We start from the raw sequence: 9,358 nt of genomic DNA on the forward strand, positions 1-9,358 counted from the left end.
TAAATTAATATCCATTTGATGCACATCTGTAATAATGAGCTGGAGTACAGTAAGTCACTGGCTCGCATGCCTGGTTGTAAGAGGCAATGCATTTATTATGTGTTTTCTGAACTTGTTGATAGCGTGATTGATGTCCTTGATGACGTAGATCGCTGCTCATGTTGTCAGTCAGTGGTTTGACAAATTTAGATGACTCACAGGTAGCCCAGATATCTAGAATATTGTGGAGTTGTACCAATTAGTACAGTGCAGACCCATATTCAACATATGAACAGTTTTGAACTGTATCATACTGTAATTTCGAAGCGCATATGTAAGCATAGAGTCTTCATATCAAAGACTTCTTATGGAGTGCACATTGCTGATGGTCACAATGTAAAGTTTATTTTATGCTTATTGAGGTGAAATAGTTTGTTTTCAGAAGGCTTTGGTGAAAGTCCGAACATACATGTAACCCTGTCGCAAATGACACGTGACCCCTCATCTCTCTCAGAGAAAATAATCATACGTGAGCTCTAAAACTAAGTAAAATATGAATTGAATTCAATGGGAAGACTGGATTTATGACATGGCACCTATAAGGCTTGGTGGAAGAGGTGACTATATTTTATTTGTCGAAAGTTTGTTTGTTCTTTTTGGTGTTTGTTGTTACAGTCATTAATATTCCAGCAGCCCTCAAATAGTCCTCTCTTGACCAGGCAAACCAGTGGTTGATAGTATGATCACCGACCCACGACATCGCTACACGATGACACGCAATCACCCAAGTCACCTGATTTTTCTTTTAACTATTAGTTTCTGACACAGAATCACGACCATGTACCGATGCTTTCGAAAATAATTAGTTTGTTGTTGAAAACAAATAGTTGTTGAAGAAATGGGAGCAAATAATGATATAGTTAATACAACTCTCTGATTCTCTTTGAACAGTTAAGATACATTGGAACCTGCCTACAATTACCCTTTCAAATATTATGCTGTTACGTTGCTGTAATATTTTGATTTGTTAATAAAACCAACCTTAGTCTGACATTAGTGTGAGTGAAGGTCAGAAATCATAGACGGTTTGCACACTCCTTACGTAAAATGGTATTTTAATGAAAGAGAAAGATTCGAGGAGGTCACAATTTTTATTCAGAAATGTGGAGGGATAATAAGATATAACACCAGTAAAAAGTGATGTACATTTCCATTGTGTAGGTATTTATTTCCATGTATCATTGTCCGTAGTAGTTATGTTACCCTTTAGTATAAGTGTTGATTGCATACATCCTGCATGGCACGGAGCTAGTGACCAATTAGAACAGCTGTTGTACAATCTTATAGAAGGAAATCCTCCAGTGCCCCCCACACATCCTGCTTCTGTCACCAGGACATGGGGCGTTGCATTCACTGTCGGGTTTCTTCTTGTACCCATCTTTGATGACATCACCACAGAAGCATGCAAGCCCTGCCTGGAATCAGAAGTAGCATGTGCAATATTGTATCTGATTTCCTGCTCATTTGGCAACTCCAACACTAAGCCCCTGATAACCTGATGCATAGATCTGAACCTGTGATTCTGAAAAAGGGAATAAACAAACTGGAAATGAGGTGCTCGTCACAAAAACAATTGAATTAACCTCATGGTACAAATCTGGAGGTCGCCAGCAACAGAAATGTGAGTATCTCATGGTTATTATAAGATATATAACCGGTGTGATGGGCTGGTGTGATGTGTTTATCTGATGTACTAGTCTGATGGTCTAGTCTGGTGTATGGGCCAGATGGAATGGTATCATGTGTGAGGTTCAGTTGCATGTTTCAGTTGTCAGGCATGTTCTGTCCACCATTTCGCCGTGTGGAAGTACACGACTCATGTCATCGGTGTAACACCCAACGTATGTGTAAAGGAACTGTTCGAGTAGTTAAATAATTATGATCAGAAGGGGACATAAAATATAATTTGAACAAATTAGTCAAATGTAATTAGTAATAAAATACATGCAAATTAAATGTTATAAGAGAAAGGTTCTGCTCACGACCAAGCATGACGAACACGTGAAAATTAAATGGATTTACCAAATATTAATGTTAGAATGGTATGGTCCCTGTGTAATTCCTATGCACAAATAGAAATTGTTTTCGACTATAGGACAAGTATATTATACAAACACTGCTTACGGAATGAGTAGATAGATAATAATGATCAGTAGGGGACATAAAATAGAATTTGAACAGATTAGCCAAATGTAATTGTTTATGAAATACATGCAATTTAAATGTAATAAGAGAAAGGTGTGCTCACGACCAAGCATGACGAACATGTGAAAATTAAAGAAATTTACTAAATATTAACGGTACAATGGTATGGCCCCTGTGTAAATCAAATGCAAAAAATAGAAATTGTTTGCGATTACTGAACAGGTATATTATATAAACACTGCTTACGGATTGCGACACAGAAAATATTAACGTCTAACACGGCAATAAGTTGTCATAGTGATGGATTCTCTTATATATACTTTGAAAATATAGAATTTTTATCAGTAAAAGAAATCCGAGTACTTGTAGCTGTAAACACGAGACGTGTCGCACTACACCTACCGTTTGCCTGATTAACAGTGGCAGGACATGGCGTGGTAGTAGTCGTAGTTGGCAGAGTCGTGGGGATGGTTGTGGTAGGCGATGGAATCGTGGTGGTAGTGGAAGGTGATGGAGTCGTGGTGGTAGTGGCTGGTGATGGAATCGTGGTGGTAGTGGTAGATGATGGAGTCATGGTGGTAGTGGCTGGTGATGAAGTCGTTGTGGTAGTGGCTAGTGATGGAGTCGTGGTGGTAGTGGTAGGTGGTGGAGTCGTGGTGGTAGTGGCTGGTGATGGAGTCGTGGTGGTAGTGGGAGGTGTTGGAGTCGTGGTGGTAGTGGCTGGTGATGGAGTCGTGGTGGTAGTGGAAGGTGATGGAGTCGTGGTGGTAGTGGAAGGTGGTGGAGTCGTGGTGGTACTGGGAGGTGATGGAGTCGTGGTGGTAGTGGAAGGTGGTGGAGTCGTTGTGGTAGTGGGAGGTGATGGAGTCGTGGTGGTAGTGGAAGGTGGTGGAGTCGTGGTGGTAGTGGAAGGTGATGGAGTCGTGGTGGTAGTGGAAGGTGATGGAGTCGTGGTGGTAGTGGGAGGTGGTGGAGTCGTGGTGGTAGTGGTAGATGATGGAGTCGTGGTTGTAGTGGTAGATGATGGAGTCGTGGTTGTAGTGGTAGGTGATTGAGTCGTGGTGGTAGTGGCTGGTGATGGAGTCGTTGTGGTAGTGGTAGATGATGGAGTCGTTAGGTAGTGGTAGATGATGGAGTCGTGGTGGTAGTGGTAGATGATGGAGTCGTGGTGGTAGTTGTAGGTGATGGAGTCGTGGTTGTAGTGTCTGATGGAGTCGTGGTAGTGGTTGGTGATGGAGTCCCTGTGGTGGTAGTGGGAGATGGTGGATTCATGGTGGCGGTAGTTCTCAGTGAAAGAGTCGTCGTGGTGGTGGTAGTGGTTGGTGGTGGACTGGTTGTGGTGGTAGTGGTTGCAGATGGAGTCGTGGACGGTGCGGTAGTAGTGGTCATGGTGGCAGTCGTTGCTGATGGAGTCGTGGTGGTAGTGATAGCTGGTGGAACTCTAGACTTGGTAGTAGTAATTGTTGGAGTGATGGACGGTGTTGTAGTCGCAGCTGATGGAGTACTGGACGATGTGGTAGTGGTGGTTGTGGAAGGCGCAGCTGTTGATGCCACACGGGTGAATTTAGTCCACGCTTTAACTGGCACACAAACCTCGTTCCCTTCGCACCGATGGTCGCGATACACCATCCCCTGAGACTCTTTCTGCCAACACATATGAACAACATTACAGTTTCTACTTTGAATATTGGATATCATTTAGTTAAAAATATAAACACAGATAAATCTCTGCAAAAAACACTTTTAAACTTAGAAGAAAAATAAAACATAGGTTTGATACATGGATACATGAAGCTTACTTATGTGTCCCCAGCAATCTTATTACTGATACAGTGTTTGAATCTCATTCCAGTGTCAACCGCCATCATTGTGCTGGAATATATTACTTGAATCAGCATAAAACCAAAATCATTCACAAACTAGCTTTAAAGGGTAATGAAAGCAGGAATCGTTAACAATAGCAACACAAAAGTACCTCCTAAATTCTGAATCTGTTTATTTCGAAATTTGTCCTTATGTATTCCTGTATGAACATCCCTTGTACACCACTTCACCACTCTCCTCTTACCTAGAAGGTGCATCAGTTAGCCACAATGGCTGCAAAGCAATTATTTCGTATAATATTTGTAAGGGTGTGGTTGTGGTCAAGTGGCGTGGCTGCAAGGAAATTGATGAAGTTGTGGATAAAATGCGTGGTTGTGCGAAATGGTTGAGGTTGTAGAGAAGGTGAAAAGGACGAGAAGGAGTTAGATTTTCGAGACGTGTGTGGGTTGTAGGGGACGGTTAAGTTTGTTTGGAAGGGTGTGTGGTTTTGCGAATGGTCTGAGGTTGTGGAAAGTTGTGATTTTGGAAAGGGGTATGTTTGTTGTAAATGAGTGCTGTTGGAAGTGGATGGTTGGTTGGTTGGTTGTGGTTGTGAAATGGATGATGTTGTGCGAAAAGGGAATAGTTGTGAACATGGACACACCTTTGTGTGAAAGGAGTCCATATGTCCGAGTGGTGCAGTTTGGTAGAAGGGTGAGGATTCATGCAATGGTGTGTGGTTGTGAGCAAGGATTGTGAGACGAGAACATATGCAGCTGTGTGGAAGGGGAGTAATTGAGCATGGGTCGATGCTGTTTGAAAGGGGTAAGGTTGTGGGTAAGGCGCGCTGTTGATGAAAAAATTGCAGTTCTTGGAATAGGTTAGTTTTGTGCATGGGATTCGATTCTGGGAAAAGTGTAATGGTTGCGAACAAGGGATGTGGAAGGTCAACTATTGTGTTGAAGAGTTGTGGTGCGGGGAAGATATATACTCTTCAAAAAAAGAAACTTGACACTGACTTTCAAAATGTAATAAAATGCGATTGTTTCAAAATTGGACACGGAAACCATTATTGAAACACTGTTTTAAGATCAATGTACACAATGTTCAAAACATTAATCGTGTCACCTAGACAGAAACACGTACACGATACAGTTAATGTCACAGGGGTACAGAAAATGTCAGTATCGGTTGTCCCCACCACGTGCATCAATCACCGCTTGATACCGACGACCCATAGATGCAATAAAGTTGTCAATAACACGCTGTTGGATGTGCTGCCATTCATGCTGAAGTGCATCAAGAAGCGCTGGAAGTGTTTGGGGCGTTGGATTCCTTCTGCGAACGCGTCGATCCAACTCGTCACACAGATGCTCAATCGGGGACAAATCTGGTGACCTAGCTGGCCAAGGTAATGTCTGGATGTTGTTGTGCTGTAAGAAGACCGGACCAACACGTGCAATATGCGGTCGAGCGTTGTCCTGCTGGAACTGTCCGCCGTGAACGTTGACGTGAGGAAGAGCGTGAGGCTGTAGGATCAAGTCTCTGTAACGCACACCTGTCAATGCACCTGCAACATGCACGAGAGGCGTCCTACCACCGTGATGAATTCCGGCATACCATGACACTCCCGCCGCCAAATGGGACAACCTGCTGCACACAGTTGGGGGCGTAACGTTCACCCCGACGTCTGTAGACACGTGCGCGCCCATCAGCACGTGTGAGTAGGAAACGGGACTCGTCAGTAAACAGTACATTTCTCCACCTTGCAAGTGCCCATTTAACCCTCTGTTGACACCAAAGCAGACGGTCCGCCAGATGACTTCAGACTGATCTGATATTCTGCGTACCCCAGGGATCTGTGTGGTTGTAGACTTTGCTGTGGTAGTGCGGTCTCGGAGGTGTCGCAGCCGGATGTATCGATCTTGTGCTTGGGTTGTCACCCTTGGTTTTCCTGACCTTTGTCTGTCGTCAACTCTGTTGCTGTTGTTGTATCGGGTCCACAGTGCGGAGATTGTCTGTCTGGATACTTCTTGCTGATTTGCTCCAGCTTGTAATCTCCCAATGGCGTTGTTCCGTTGAGCTGCATTCAGTTTTGGCATGCTGTCACCGCCTCTACTGCCGTTATAAGGACTGTATGAACAGCCGTTGAATTGGATTTTTTATACCCACTCAGCAGGGGGGCCTGCATGCCTAAATGCAGGATCCTCTGCTGCACGTTTTTTTTACAGGCGTTTGCGTTTGGATGAAGCTGTAACATTGATCCCCAAACGCTACGTTTATGTGTTTTACATGTGTTTTCGCGAATTATAGACACATCATATTTCTGTTTGACTTATTTAGTTCTGATTTAATGTAAGTATTTTAAATATTTGGCAATAAGTGGTTTTACATCTATGTCAAGTTTCTTTTTTTTTGGAGAGTATATAATCTCAAGATTTGTTAGGTTTCATATTCGGAAACATTTTTCATGTTAATGAAGTGTAGAATAATACACTGATTGCATTTGTTAGGAATTAAAATATATATATTGTAACTGAGTGACGAACATGATCTATGTATAAGGAAAATACCTGTAACACCAACGTAGCTGGCATTTATATTCATATTTACTGTATATACAGCTGCATGCACACAAATACATTCTCCAAATTTTGTGTGCCGTAACGATTCTCAAAAAGTTCTAGCTGAAATATATCTATAATGATGTTTTCTGTGCCCTCTAAATAGGTTGTGAAAGTAAATCAGGCATTAATATATGACTCAGGTAAGAAAGTGCATGGCAAAATATGGAAACAAAACTGGAAAAAGGCAATATAACGCCGATTCACCTTACACTTCCACAGAAGCAGAGTCTTGTTTCTATGGGATCTATGTGGACTACCATCGAGGAGGGAGGTTGTTTCATTCAGTAAGATGTGGTGGATGATTACTTCAAGATGGGAAATACCTTCGTTTTCGTAATTATATTTGTGTAAAGTTACAAAAGGGAACAACAAAGTCTCAACATATTTAGAACAATAATATCCAGAATGAGGTTTTAATGACTTACTTAATTAACGAGTGAGTGAGTGAGTGAGTTGGGTTTAACGCCGCTTTTAACAATATTCCAGTTATATCGCGGCGTGTCAGCTTCATGTGGAACGAAAGCCCGAAGTGATGCAGGTCTCAGACGTTTACCACTTCGGTGAAACCCTCGAGCACGGGTTTGGTGCTGACAAACCTAGAAACATAATTGGGGCGAACCGGGATTTGAACCCACAATCATAGGTTTCTGGCGTGCCCAAGGGACGCAACTCTGCACAGCGAGTCGCGGCGCCTTAGACGACTGGGCCACCCGTGCCCCCACTTATTTAATGAAGATAACAATACACTACTTCTTTTTGTGTACCAATAGGTGATTGTGCTATAATCACAATGTTATGATTTTCATCTAAATATGTTATTAAACTTACCAAATACTTTGCATGGGGCATCATCTCTGTCTCTGTGTCACCTTTTGTGTGCAGGTGGCAGCTTCTTGTGATAGCATCCCAGGTGTAGGAGCCACACCTAGTTGTGTAGGCACACAGAGAAGCACACCTCAGGGAGGAAGGCACCACCCTGGTAAGGAACACCCCCTCGCCTTTACACGTGGCGTGGCTACATATAGTGTAGACTGTAAATACCTCAAATACAAACATGTACATAGCTGAGGGTACTGTTAGATGTAGCTTACTCCTAGAGAGGCCGACTAGCAACTAACATGCAAACAGTAACGTACAGCTAAATATATCATTCCGTTGGGAATTAACTTGCACATTAATATTGATAGTGAAGTTCTGCAAGTGCTAACTTAAGATTGATTTTCTATAAGTGAGGGAGGGCGGTTTTCTTTTGGGTAAAGCATCAACAAAGTAAGGAAAATGATTGGAATGTTTGAGAAAATTTGATTGAACACATATTAATCCTACACACACAGAGAGGAAGAAAATGTCTCTCACAGGTCAGATGTTCGTCTCCGGCTCAGAACAAAATATAAACTAAACATTTCTTTTATATAAGCTTTATACACCCCGCATACTTCAAGTATTTTAAAGTTTCTTCATAAATTAAAAATTAAATTTTCATTGAAATTTCTGCATTCTGATTAGCTGGACTGGCCACATGTTATTGCATTCATTTCCACAGAGGCACACTGCTTTTATTGCTGCATAATGTCGGGGAATCCCATTATTACAGTCAAGGGTATTCCCTTTCTGTTCACGTGTATCGTCATGCACAGGACATTTAGTGACATTCATGCATATTCTTTGTCCAAAGGCCGAGAATGAGTGAAACAGCAAACGTGCAGGCTCGCTCGCCCGTTTTTATTCCCCCTCTCTTCGGTTCAACTTTCATGTCTTCATTTCTAACTCGCATTTTTCGACATGTGTTTTCCCATTTTCAGGGAAGTAATGTTTGAATCTGGCGGTAACTGACCATGCCATTTGAAACAGCCGCCTTCTCCCATACATATTACTCCCGGTTCTTTACACTCTGACTCTTGCACTTTTTCTCGCCCCTTGCCTTAATTGACAGGTCCTGTGAACATTGTGTTGATCCTACTATCCATTGATTGGCTACCGACTGTGTAGGCGTGTCAAGTTATATGCATAAACTAAACGATCACCTGATTCATGTCACGCCACAGTATGTATTCATACACCTGGAATTGTTATCAATTTCGTCATTTTTGTCTGCTTTGATACATACAACTGTTTTTGGTTAAACCATTGTAGATAAAACATGTATCACGTTGTCGAATATTTGTATAAGCATTGACTGATCAACATGATCAACATTGATATAAACCTCTAGGAAACAGGTATTGCTTTTATCTACCTTTCGATCTATATATTGAGCATTTCATAGAATGAAAGTTCATACTCCAATGAACTCACACAAAATGAAAGTCAATTCTTATAATTTATATTGTCACTATTTCTACCCCTAAGCACTAAGACTTTGAGCCATACACAATTATACTTAGCACGTATGACTTCGTGTTTACACCGACAGCCATACAACAACTATCTCATAGTTCCTCAAAACGAGAGGTGAGATGAGGTTATGTATGCTCAACATGCTCAACAGGAACAACTTGTGTAGTTTTTGTTTACAAATGTACTCAAATAATATCCTCATTAGATGGGAAAGGTCTGTTAAGAACTACCTCATTGCGTCAGTCACAATAACAGCGCGTCGTAATACATTTATATAAAGTCCAAGACGTCAAAATGGCCAACACGATAAAGGTGACTGGAGAGATTTCCGAAATTCTTAATGAACCCGTGGCTTTTACAAGTGTTAGTCATCACTGATCAGCTGGCCGATAACTGAAAGGCGATTG

General features: G+C 41.9%; 1 pseudogene; it reads right to left on the reverse strand.

The window, feature by feature from the left end:
• Nucleotides 1-1,298: 1,298 nt before the first annotated feature.
• LOC139457040 (threonine-rich protein-like) lies at nt 1,299-7,676 on the reverse strand (annotated as a pseudogene).
• Nucleotides 7,677-9,358: the final 1,682 nt, after the last annotated feature.

Source organism: Haliotis cracherodii, unplaced genomic scaffold (genome assembly GCF_022045235.1).
Source record: "Haliotis cracherodii isolate W230 unplaced genomic scaffold, xgHalCrac1.p SCAF_12, whole genome shotgun sequence".
Taxonomy (NCBI): Eukaryota; Metazoa; Mollusca; class Gastropoda; order Lepetellida; family Haliotidae; genus Haliotis; species Haliotis cracherodii.